Genomic DNA, 12,701 nt, shown 5'->3' with positions numbered 1-12,701 from the left:
GGAGAAAAAAAAAAAAAAGAGGGAAAAGTTGCCACTTACGCGGTTGCTCCTCCGGCGGCGGCGGCTGCAGCGGCGCTGCTGGCGGCGGCGGCGGTGGCGGGAGCTGGCGGCGCTTTTAATCCCGAAAAGAGGCGCTCGGGCCGCGGAGCCCATCAAGGCAGCAGCGGCGGCTGGCGGGGGGCGGCGGCGGAGGACGCGCTGCTGGCGGCGGCGGCGGCGGAGCTGGAGCGCGCTCGGCGGAGCCCGGGGCGGGAGGCGGCCGCAGCCGGGGAGCCGGAGCCGCCGCCGCCGCTGCCGCCGAGCAGCATGGTTGGCGGGGAGTTTACAGCCCCCGGAGCGGGCAGGGGCCACGGAGGAGAAGCGGCGGCGGCGGCGGCAGCGGCTCTAGGCTGTAATTGGGATGCAAAGCAGGCGGCGGCGGCGGCGGCGGCTGCGGCCGGGAGGAGGAGGAGGAGGAGGCGGCGGCGGCGGCGGCGGCTGCAGCGGTCGGAGGGGACGCGCTGGAAGTGGGAGCTGATGAGTGAAAAGAAAAAAAAGTCTTTGGATCTTTATTCTGCTAATTAGTTTCCTGCAAAAAATGGCTGTGATTAATTCAGTGCGCATGTGCTTCATTACCCAGGCACGACGGGAAGGGCTAATTAGCCACCTTCTGGATCAATAAGATTCAGCAAAAAAGAAAAGGGGGAGGTGGAGGGAGGCAGAGGGGAGGAAGGGAGGAAAAAAAAAAAACCAGGGGAAAGTGATGAGCAGGGCAAGGAGAGCAGGAAGAGAGGATGGGAGAAAAGGCTAGGCAGAGGGAGAGAGGCACCAAAAGTTTATGCATGTATTAAAAACACACACACCGGCGCACACACACACACACACACACACACACACACACACACACTACCGTGAAGTGAAATGTGAAGCAACAATAGAGACCTGACTAAGATTTTTTTAAGATTTTTTTTCTTTTTTCTTTCTTGTAATTTATTTTTCTCGTTCTTTATCTTTTCTTTTTCTAAAAGAAAATGCAACAATGCTTAAATTAAGTAGAAAAAGAACATCTTGGGGAGGGGGGCGAGGGCGGTCAATAGTGGCGTGGGGCAGCTTAAAACAGAGGTTTTAAGGGAAAGACCAGAGGCTTAGAATGGAGGCCACTTTAAATTGCAAATCAGGGATTTTTTTTTTAAACAGAGTAAAATTAACTCTCCTTAAATCAGAGGATGAAGGAAGAAAATATGGAAAACTTTAACACATAGCATAGACTAGACAAAAATCTGTTCATTTTATTCTCTGACATAAGATACAGTCAGTGTGCTCTGCATCCTTAGAGGCAGGGGATGGGGGTGACCAGAAGAAATGAACGGAGCAAAGGGAGTCAGAACTAGAAGGGGGTTGAGCTTAAGAAAGACAAGAAAGGGAAAAGTTGCCTTCGAAAAGAAGTCCAACTTTCCACCTTTCTGGACTTAAGAGAAAAGTAAAATCAATTTTTCTCGCGTAGAGCCTGGGAAGCAGATGTTTTTAAAAACACAGGAAGCTATTTTGCCATCAAAAGCAAGGTTGTAATAAAAGCAGCGAAAAAATAATTTCAGACAAAATTCATTAAAAAAAAAGGAAAGAAAGAAAGCCAATATGTTTAAATATCGAGGAAAGGTCTAGAGTGTAGAAAGAGGGGAAATTACATACTTAAAAAAATCTTACAGCTACCTCCAAGAGTTTGGAGCAGTCCTGAAGCTAAAGGGCTTGAAATGAGGGGATGGATTTCATATAAAGACTAGGAATAGCGCATCCCACCAGAGCCCAAAGGAGATTCCCTAGAATCAAAGACAGCAACCAGGGACCCTGCTACTTTCCGGATTCCCAGTACATCAAAGCTATCACTCAGACTGGGGTATGGTACCTCCAAAAAGCAAGCAAATAAATGCAGGAAGAACAGCTCTCTCTCTCGCTCTCTCTCTCTCTCTCTCTCTCTCTCTCTCTCTCTCTCTCTCTCTCTCTCTCTCTCTCTCTCTCTCTCCCTCCAGTTTCAGCGCACCCCTGCTACTGAGTACTGAATATATTCTTTAATGACAAGTATGTATTTTTATAAGTTCTACACGAGAACTAGTGTCATTGAAATTACACTGTCTGTGATGAAATAAAATGCACTTTAGCTGATTTGCCAACAAGTAAACCCTATAATACCAGGTAGGGAGGGAGCTCGATAAAACTTATTTTTCTTGAGGGTTAATTTTTTTTTTTTTTGCCCCAGCCTACCAAGATTATTCATCTAAGAAGGAATTTGGGAATTAATCAGGAAATCTGTTTGATTAGAAAGTAATTCTTCATTTTGAGAGATTGTCCAATGCTCTTAAGACCATTGCAGCTTCTTAGACAAGACTAGGGGGAGAAAACCGGTTTAGGATTTTACAGTTACCTCATCTAATCCTTCTGAATTCACTCTGGGAATAATGCTGTTTTATTTAGGCGGGGCATGGGCAGGGGTAGGGGGGAGATAAAATACATTTAGAAAAATCAGGGGTTTCCTCTGTATGAGCCAAATCTGGGTTTGCCATTCAAAGTTTCCTGGTTGCTTTTCCATGCGGGACAGCTGATCAATAAAGCCAAGTCCAGCCTGGCTTGCTACAGGTTTCACCAGTCAGTGCTTGCAAAACCTTTGTCATTTTCTAAAAATAAAAAAGCTAAAAGTTATTGTAGAAGAAGGGGCTTTTTTTTGTCCCCTGCACAATGTGTCTTTTGTGAGGTTAATACCATTCTGGGCTCTCGATAGCCCTGGACAATGGGGACTCTCCAGGAGCGTGTGAAGACCCTGGCTTTTTTCTTTCTGGCTTTTTTTTTTTTTTTTTTTTAGAGGAAGGATGAAACATTCCTACAGTCCAAATACAACCTCTGCTTTGATTAAATAAATATTTATCTTTATTGTAGCCATTGTATATTTTTACCTTCAGTTTGTCCGGTTTCTGATTATTATTTTAAAATTTTCACTGGCAACAGTTAATCTTTTTTTCCCCCCCCCTTTCAGTTCAAAATACAGGTCAGTGTAAAATGTAGCTGACAGAAGGAAGACTGGTAAATTCTGAATTTTTCCATAATGCATCAGGTAAGGAAAACTGTTCAGCCCTGCAGGAGTATGTTTTGCCTCCTCTTTCTCTGTCTTCATGAATCTTCATAAATCTGTTTGGTTTTTAAAGATGCAGCAGAATTAAATTTCTCCTTGTAGATGTTGAAAAACCAGTTAAATGCCATGTGCTTATTTTCTTTTAAAATGTAAATAGCATGAGAAGTGAACTTGTAGCCTCTTATGTTTAAAAAAAAAGGTGTGAAGGAAGTCCCTATTTAGGAAAAAATTCTGGATATAAATTTATTTCATGTTGCAATTATAGGAAAATGTCAGCTTAGTCTTGTAAATACTTATGCTAATTTTACTGAGAGAATTCATTGTAAGAAGTATCAACCTTGTGTGATTCAATAATGCTTAGATGATAATCCAGCATCTATATGGATTATTTTATATACAAAATGGGGGGGTGCCTAAAATCCAAAATCTGAATTCTTTATTTAGCAGGAAAGAAGGCAGAAAATTTTAGACCAACCTGGTTTTTTAAGGCCTTTTTACAGTGGGGAGGGAAAGTGGAATGTAGGCTAAATACTGCATTGCTATTTTTCTGCCTCTCTCTGAAATGAATGGCTATAGATAACAAAAGTATATGCATAAAGCGGTACATAAATATACATTTGAATGACTTCCCATGCCTTGTCATCTATGTGTGAACGTCTGTGCACACAAATAGACAAGGTGTGCACAAATGCAGGTACTGTATAGAGCTATTAGGAGGCTTTTTCTCACTGGGGGATTTATGTTTCCAGGTCTGTTTGAAGCCATTTCTTTGGAAAATGTAACACAGCAATGTTGTTTTAATGAAGAGGATGTAGATGCTGAATTTGAGTGTGAATCTGTTTCCCTACAGTTTCCAGAATATGGGATCGTAGCTATTATTTGGTCCAAGGGTTAAATATGCAATGGACCAATGTCAGGGGGAAAGAGACGGGGTGCTAGTTTATTTCTCTTAGAAAGAGTCTGGCTTGGGGCCCTAGGAATCCCCCCAACAGGGTGACTGGGGACACAGTAAAAAGGGGGGTGGTTGAGACTCAGTGTGGAGTCAGGGGAGGTCGGATGAGTCTCTGAAGATCTCTGGCTCACCATGTAAGAGAAGGGTTGAAGGGTGAAGAATATTCGGTCTCTTTTTAAATGTGTATTGTTATTCTAAGTCTATTGTATGTATGTGTTGCCGTCTTTTCATTTGCCACGACAACATATGGATTCCATAAATACAGACATGCCGAAGTGCATCTGTCTGAGTAGTTAACAGGATCCAAACATCTCTCGTCATTCCGCCAACTCCGCTCTTCCTTGGGCTCCCTGGCAGTGCTTGTGCCCGGGATTCCTCACTCCCTTCATCTCACCCTTTTGTGAGACTACCTTTTGTGGTCTCTGCACCAGTTGCAAGGTGCAAAGCTGGGGAGGCGGACTGCTAGCAGCAATTCAGCAGTCTAGTCTCTGCCGATGGACACGGGGCCTCTGAGCTAACGGGGAGAAAAGGGTTAAGCTGCCAGAGCCCTGGGAAGGGGACGTGCTCATCCCTGAGCGAGGTGCAGCCACCGGCAGCTGTGATTTAGGGGTCAAGTCCGAGATCACCTTTCTCCTGCCTCTGGAAATGGCAGAAGATGGGGAAGGGGGTTGGGGGAGCTGGAAACACAAGAGAGAGCAGCAACTAGGCGCAAGCACGTGGCGTTCCATCCATTTCCTTGCCTGGTCCCAGTCCACCTCTTGACACCCCCTTCCCCCCAGACGAACCGGACAGATCCCTTTTACTCCTAGGGCTGTGGGTTATTCTCTGAGTATCCCAAGTTTCTCTTTCAGTAGTTCTGCCCCTACCATGAAACCCCTGTGTACTGGAGTTCTAAGTACCAATTCTGAAAGTTTATCCTCAGTATGGCAGGGAATAAGAAGCCAATGTGGGTCAAAACTTCCTTCTCCTTTGCAGAAGACTGGGATGCCCTTAGCAGGAAGAAGTTTGAACGTGCCCCTCTCTGCCTCAGACTCAAGTCATACACACTCTCCTACAGTCCTGAGTGGATGGACACCGTGGGGTCTGTTACACACAGCTTCTTGCTTTGTGTCTACATTTTTGGTCAGTTCTTTTTCCCCTCCCATCTCACACAGCCCCCAGAACACTTTTCATCAAAAATACTTTTCAAGCCTGAAAGATGACCATAAGCCAAATTCAGATTTGTTCCTAAGTCATTTCACTGGAAAAGAGCAAAATGTCAAAGTCTCCCGCGTTGGCATAAGGGTAGCATGTGGAGTCTCAGCACGCAGGTTTTGTGAGTTCTGGGGAGGTGGAGGGGTGCAGCTGGTGTCCATAGGGCAGGTGTTAGCCAAAAATGAGCTTCCCCAATCCTCCCCCAGGATGCTGGCCAGTTAGGAAACTGACATAGCATAGTTCTTTTGGAAAGTTATAATAATACAAAAATACTTGTGTGTGTGTGTATGTGTGTGTGTAAAAGACCTGGCTCAGCCTAACAGAAAGACCCCCGATCCCTGGAGGAAAGAAGACAAGTGGAAGATACAGAGCTGAGGAGATAACGGAAGTTTAAAACAAGACGGTCTCCCATGCCCTCCCCTGGGTTTCCCTCTGAGGTGAAGGCAAATCACCTTGATCCAACCTGTGCTTCCAGGGCCAAGGGCAGCACAGCTGATCCAAAGGCAGCTGAGGTCTGTCTTTTCCAGTCTGCCTGCCCCCAACCTTGTCAGAGTCTCCAGACCTCGGAAATCAAACCAAATTGGCCGCTGGAATTTAAAAGAGGTTTCAGCCCTGGAGCAAGGAGGAGGGGACAAGCTTCACACCCCCCCCCCCCTTTTTAACTCCCAATTCAAAAGACACCACAACCTACTCTTGAGTGTCATCCCCAGTCCATGGATTATGGGTATGTTTCATTCATTCTTTCTTCCTATTTCTCAGAAGTAAAAACCTTTAAAGAACTACTCCCAAACTTAGAGTGCCGGGTCCTTGAAAGAGTTCCTATCGATAAAGCCTGCCTTCAGTACCTAACATATCGTGAAAAATGCAAGTTCATTAGTCGGCACCAGGAGTAGTGTTGGATTCCCCAGTTCCCTCCTTTGCAACGGAAATCTGAAGTCCAATCTGGAGGAGTGGGGGTGGGCAGGAGCAACAGAGTCTGTGGCTCTCCTGGGTTCTGCACCACCACCACACACTGGCTGGTGACCTGGTACCAGAAGTCTGCACCGCATCAAAAGCCGGAGGCGGGTGCGAGGAGGAGACAGAACTAACCTCATCACAACTCAACAAAGTGAATAACTGCAGGACAGACACCCTTGGTTGGACAACGTGCGCTTTAGGGATTCCCAAGAGCATATAACTTGGGGAGAGACGGAAGCTTCCGGCCTGTCCGCTCCAGCCTAAAGAAAAGGAAACCCTGAGAGGAGAAGAGCGGGCGGGGGTGATGGTCTGGGGAACAGAGCTGTGTGTGCTTCACCAGGGCTGGCCTGGGGAGAGGATGCCCACGGTGGCACGTGCATTGTTGACAGGCAGGCATGCGCTAATGGAGGGATGGGTGGCTGAGCAATCCCCCCATGCTTGCATTTCTTGCAGGCATGGCTTGTTTAATGACGAGGGAATTGAATGCCACACACACACACACACCCTTTTTTCTTTTGCTGAGAAATGTAAAAAAAGGAACCTATATCATATATATATGTTCAGAAAGAAAAAGTATGCATTTTTCCTTGAGAAATACCTAGTGCCATAATATTTCTGATTTAAGGGGTGAGGGAAATCTTTGAAGTGAAAAAAATCAGTGGGGGACGAACTAGCTTTTCCTGATTTTTTTTTTTTTTTTTTTTTTTTTTTTTGGTGCTTCTCAAAGCCAGTAATGGGATTTAAAATGAGAGATTCCCAGTCTTCCTCCTCCCTTCCATTCCATTTCACTGTTTTCGCCTCAGAAAACCTCCGAGGTAACCGACTGCACGTCTAAGGGGGTGGATTAAAGAAAAACAGGGTTTGGGGAACACATCAACTTTTTTTTTTCCAAATGAAGTTGGAAAAATTTTTCTGAGGACAATTTAAACAACAAGGAACGTTGAACAGATAGTTTTTCTAAAGGAAAAAAACAACCGATTCGTTTTGTTTCTCGTTCTTAAGACTAGAGAGAAAGGTGAATCTGATCTTAGAGCGTGCGTAAGGCACGAAATCTGGGGCCCGCCTTTGCATGGGGAAAATGGACAGAAGCAAGCACCCCGCGAGGTCCCTCGAGAGGTCCAGGACGCAACAGGCTTGGGGCACCAGGGATTTGGCTCCAGCTAGCCACATTCTCCTCTGGACGGCCTTCAGACTCAGCATAGGGCAGGGCACTGACCCCCTGTGTGCTTCGGGCGCGCCCTTAAAACCACAGCCGCCTGCCAGTTAGATTCTAAGAGCTCAGTGGGTAGTACTGACATTCGACGCCAGTTTCTCGAGGCCAGAATAGGACGCACCGATTTTTGTATCTGCCTTACTATCCTCTCCCTCCCCCTCCCCCATCTGGGGGCTGGACATTGTAGAGACCAGTCCCATCCCCAAATCCCTCTATTCTGCTTTCCTAAACCATAACCACCAGGAATCCCGACATTTCCCCAAGATGCAGATCCCGGTTCTCCGAGCTAGTGCGCGCATCCCTAGTATCTGGCACGCCTAGCCTGATATTTCGGGAACCCTTTCTTCCCTCTGGCTTGGGATGCCGGGAGGAGGCCAGGAGACTCTGGCTCCTGAAGACACCAATTGAAAAGCTGAGGCCAGTGAATAGCCGCAGCCCAGAAACCCAAGTGCCCCTTGCAGGTGTGCGCCTGGCACGTTCCTGGGGCCCCTCGGCTGGGAGGAGAAATAGGCTAGCCCCAGCGGAGCAACCCTGTCACTGTTCTTCTGCGGGAACCTAGAAAAACCATTACGCCCAGACCGGGCCCCAGCAGCCCAGCTGGAAAGCAGAGGGCGCGGCCGCAGGCACACCCCCTGGCCCGGACCCGCAACATTCAGGCCCAGCCCTTCCTCCCCATCGCTGCAACTCCCTAGCTGGGGCTGCCTGTTCTGTAGATTTTTCCGCCGCCTTTGCAGCCTGTCGAGCTTCCAAGACACTGCTGGGCCACCAACGTCCCACCCCCGCCCCTCTGGGAACAGAGGTGGGGCTGCCCAGGAAGAGGTCCCTGAACGCCAGTTGCAGGACGACACTGGAGAGTCCCAAATCCCAGTCTTTCCCTCCCAGCCTAGGTGTTTGGGAAGAAGCCGGGTTCTGTAGCCTTCGCGGCCTCAGGGCCGAGCGGGGAGTGGAGGACCCACTGGGGCGAACCGCAGACCCTCCTAACCAAAGGAGGTGGGAGTGGGTGTTTGGTTTAGCGGAAGGTCAACTTCAGCGATGCCAGTGTCTTGCGTGCCTGGCTCTGAGCATCTCCCTCCCTCGCGCGTTTTGACTGGGAGGGGAAAAACAATGAGAAAGAAAAGAAAGCGGGTGGATTTGCGCCGACCCTCCTCCCGAAGTCTGGGAACGCAGCAGCAGGAAAAACTGCTCATAACGACACTTTAGCCCCCGACACTTGAATGCTAAAGGTTAGACTTACAGTCTTTAGGGAAGGGCTTCCTGCCAACTAGGATAGCGGCGCACGCTGCCACAGGCGGTGGACCACACCATCCGTGGCCCCTCCAGGTGCGGTCAATGCGATAGGCTCCGGGTGTTTGTTTACTTCAGCGACCAGAACCCGGAGGTGCTGGCTCTTCCCTGCCCCCAGCTCCAGGGAACCTCTTTTCCCGGCCTCCGCAGTTATTAGCCTGAAGCTGTCTGCGCCTACCTCATTTTGCTCTTGGTCTCTGTCCCCTGCCCTGTGGGCTCCAACCAGAAGGCCGAGATTCACAGCAGGACTCACCTTTGGGTGAGACCGTGTCCAGCCATTTCCCTTTTTTGTTTCCGGCCACAGGTGAAAGAAACAGGGGTCTACAGGAAGACAGGGCCTGCAAAGGAGCGCCAGGTGGGGCAGTTTTTAGGTGGGGAAACTTATGAAATAGCCAGGGAGGATCTATCCCACAGATCCTAGGACCAGGGGCATCTCTTCCTCCTTCCCAACCCAATGATGCTGAAATTCAAAATGATGTTATGTGTAGAGATTAATAGGGGTGGAGGTTTCTTCTCAGGAGTCAAACAAGTGTCTATTTTCTCTTCTCCCAGAATCTGTCGTGTTTGCTGAGCACCTACTATGTAAAGTTTCTTTCCATCTGCTGTACCTGTAATTGCATTCATTTCTCCTAGGGGCCCCTGGGGAAACACTCTAATGAGTTCCATTTTCTACACGAGAGAATTATCACACTCAGAGAGGCTCTTTACTCACTTAAAGGCCACACAGCTTTAAGGTTGCTCAGCTTGAACTGGAACCCAGATTCTGTGGGACTTCACAACAGCTGCCTCTTGTCAAAGCAAGACAAGCAAAGTGCCTGTAGGAAAAGGAAAGCTAGCTAGGGGTGCCATGTAAATAGGGGGAGAGGCGGAAAGGCAAAACAGGCTTTAGTTTCCGCACGGTTTCAGGGCTGACATTCAAGGATAGGAGACAGTCACTGGCCAGCAAGAAGGATGCTCTCTGTGACAGAGAAATGCATCCACAGCAGCTTAGCTGGGGATGTCTACAAGGGTACAACCCTGAAGCAATGCCCAAGTATGCACCAGATTGGCTAGCCTGAGCTGCTTCCACCTTGGGGGTGGGAGGGGGGAGTTTCTACTAGGCTTTCTTGTTTTCTTTTGCAAATTGTCTTAGTCAGGCCGAAGCTGGGACAAGTTCCTTACTTCTGTGAGTCATCAAGGCTAACAGGAAGGGATAATCAGATGACCAACCACTCATGAAAAAATATTAGGAAATCCAGTAAGCTGAGAATTAGATGACAGGAATACCCAAAGGGCAGGCAGGCTTCTTGGGTAATGAGAGTGTAGGCTTTGCAGACCCTAAGGTAGAAAAGGGTGTGTGTGTGTGTGTGTGTGTGTGTGAGAGAGAGAGAGAGAGAGAGAGAGAGAGAGAGAGAGAGAGAGAGAGAGAGAGCTGCCAGCTCCTGCCTCATAGGTTCTAACCAGGTCTTAAGCATCCTTCTGCTCTGCATGGCTCTACAGGGTTAGACCACACACTGGCCTCCCTTCACTGTGATTAGCTGGTTGGCTCTGACTGAAGCTTCACAAGTGTGGGTGTATGCCACTGGGCAGGACTGGCTGGCCTGGCCCACATGGAGGGCTGCTGAAAGGCTTGTTAAGGAAGCACTTCTGACTAGGCAATCCAATTACATAATGCTGCAAAAAATAACTCAGGGCTAGGACTTGTGTCAGAGTGACATATGTTGTTACCAGAGGAAGGGATCAAATATCTTATCTTTTAACCCCTGGGGGTGCAAAGGACATGCGTGTGCGTTAGTTCATCACCCCTCACTCGTGAGAGGAACTAATGGGGAGAGGGGGTGTAGAGAAATGGCATCCACAAACATCTCATACCCCCATTCCCCTGATGCAACTAAAACCCACTTTCCAGTCACCTCCTAAGTCTAACTACTGACACACTGGGTGCCCCAATTCATCTTGAAGTTCAGGTGCCTTTTTGCTCTAAAAGCACCAGAGATGGTTGAAGAAAGCAAGTGGAGAGAGAGCACAGAGAGAGAAAAGGCAAGTTAAGAGGCCTTGTGCCTTGGTGGGGGTGCACAGTCGCTTCTTGTACCTATTTATTTGGTGAATAAACCCTGCTGCTCTCATAGGACTACTAAGGCCTCCCCAATTGTCTGGCACTGTCCAGGCTACACACTCAGGAACCCTCTCCAACCCAGAACCCTCTCCCAGCCCAGAAGACACACACAGCTTTGATAGTCCTACTTCTCACAGGGCCTTGGCCAAACTCCCACAAGGAGAGGAAACAAGGTGTACCGTTCTGATCCAAAATTATACAAACTGGAATGACGTAAAAGAGAGTTTCATCAGACATGCAGAGGCCTTACTTTCAGGAATTTGAGACCACAACCAAGATGATAGCTATCTAGAGAAAACAAGTTTCTTCCCTTAGCTTTCTTAAAAATTTCTTTTTCTTTTTTTTTTTTATTTGTTTCTTGTTTGTTTGTTTGCTTGCTTGCTTGCTTGTTTTTGAGACAAGGCCTCTCTACATAGCCTTGGCCTGTCCCAGGCTGGACACTCACAGAGATCCACCCACTTCCTCATCCAGAGTGCTGGGATTAAAGGCCCATTCCACCTCTCCTGTCAGATCAAGTTTTCAGATGTGTCCTTTGAATTTGAACATGCCCTAAATTCTTATCATGCCGCCTTGCTGGGGAATCCATTTATATTTATTAACGAGCTGTGCTTACAAAGCCGTGTTTTGTCTCAAGAAAACCCAGTAAGCAACCTAAATTGTCCCAGAATTCCCAGTCTCCCTGTCTCAGCCTCATGTGTGCTGGGATTACAGGTGTGTGCCACTGAGCCCAGCAGCAACAGCCTTTTTGACTATCTGTGTGGCTTCGATCCCTCCCTGTGACACTCAAGTCTCACACAGAGCTGTATTAGATTCTTGAACATTTTTGAATCCTCCTGCTTGTAAGGACAGCATCTGAGTTTCATTCCAAATTGCCCCTCCCAATCCAGCCCTAACCCCTCTGACCTGTCTAAGCAATAAGACAAGCCATTCATGGAGCCCCCACCCCGCCAACACCGCCCCTCAAAACCAAACTGACTCTAAACTCCTTGGGTTAATTACAAAGAAGCAAATCACGTTCAGTCTTAGATCCTGTTCCTTGGGCTCTAAGAACACAATCTCCCTCGGCTCAGAGAGGAAAACCTGCTCGCTGAAGATAGAGCAGAACCGAAAGGGTGAAGCCATCGCCGCTGCCTCCCCCAGCAGGCTGCCTTTATGGAGTCTATTTCCAGTCTGTTTACCTGGCAAGGACCACGTGACCAGCCCAGAAGGAAATGCTGACATCATCGTCTCTCGCTCGCTCTCCCTCTCCCTCACACGTGTGCGACCCGCCTCTCAGCCAGCATTCCCGCATCCCTCCTCCCAGCCACGGCCTGAGCGCCCCTCCCCCAACGCTCATATATCTCTCCCACTTATTTCTGCCTTTCTCACGCCACGGTCGCCTTTGTTTTCCCTTTTCCGAGGCTGTCTCGGAGAATATCCTGCACACACACACACACACACACACACACACACACACGCACAGGCTTTTTCCTTTTCCTTCTCCATCCAATCCTTCCTCTTTCAATATCACTCAGATCTGTGGCCATTGAGTGTTCAGTGCGTTTTAAAAATGCACTTCCTCTTTAGCTATATCGTTGCAATTTCTGAATTAAGGGAGGGGGGAGGGCAAACCTTTTAGACAGCCCAGAGAACCTTTCAGGCCAGGGCAGGGTGCGGGGGTGGGTTGGGCGGGGGCGGGGGGAGCAGGGTGCGGGGAGCAAAGCTGCTCGGTGCAGTCACTCAATTTCCTGCTCCAGTGGCCTTCAAGATTTAGGGGTTGGGGGTTTGGTCAGACGTGGCCTTTTTATTTATTTATGATCAGTCTTTTCCTGCCTGCAGTCCTAGAGCTGCTGGTCAGGAGTGCCCCTCCTTCCCCTACATCCAGGCCGTGCACCCCAACAGAAGGGACAAGGCAAATGGACCCTGG

At 48.4% G+C, this 12,701-nt stretch overlaps 1 protein-coding gene across 4 annotated transcripts in view; it reads right to left on the bottom strand.

Annotated features, from left to right (window-relative positions):
* Zfhx3 (zinc finger homeobox 3) overlaps nt 1-12,701 on the bottom strand; it is a 287,724-nt gene that overhangs the window by 256,587 nt on the left and 18,436 nt on the right. The window contains exons 1-2 of one of the 4 annotated variants that reach the window (XM_031341362.1): nt 616-759; nt 40-513 (exon numbers count right to left, since the gene is read on the bottom strand). The exons of 1 other annotated variant lie outside the window; for it this stretch is intronic. The gene's annotated coding sequence lies outside the window, so the exon portion shown is untranslated. Of the gene's footprint in view, nt 1-39; nt 760-12,701 lie in introns of those variants that run through there. 2 more of the 4 variants (XM_031341363.1, XM_031341361.1) reach the window with 2 other exon arrangements.

This window comes from Mastomys coucha, unplaced genomic scaffold (genome assembly GCF_008632895.1).
Source record: "Mastomys coucha isolate ucsf_1 unplaced genomic scaffold, UCSF_Mcou_1 pScaffold22, whole genome shotgun sequence".
NCBI lineage: Eukaryota > Metazoa > Chordata > Mammalia > Rodentia > Muridae > Mastomys > Mastomys coucha.
The sequence above is the reverse complement of the archived record's forward strand: the minus strand, read 5'-3'. Positions and strand labels throughout refer to the sequence as shown.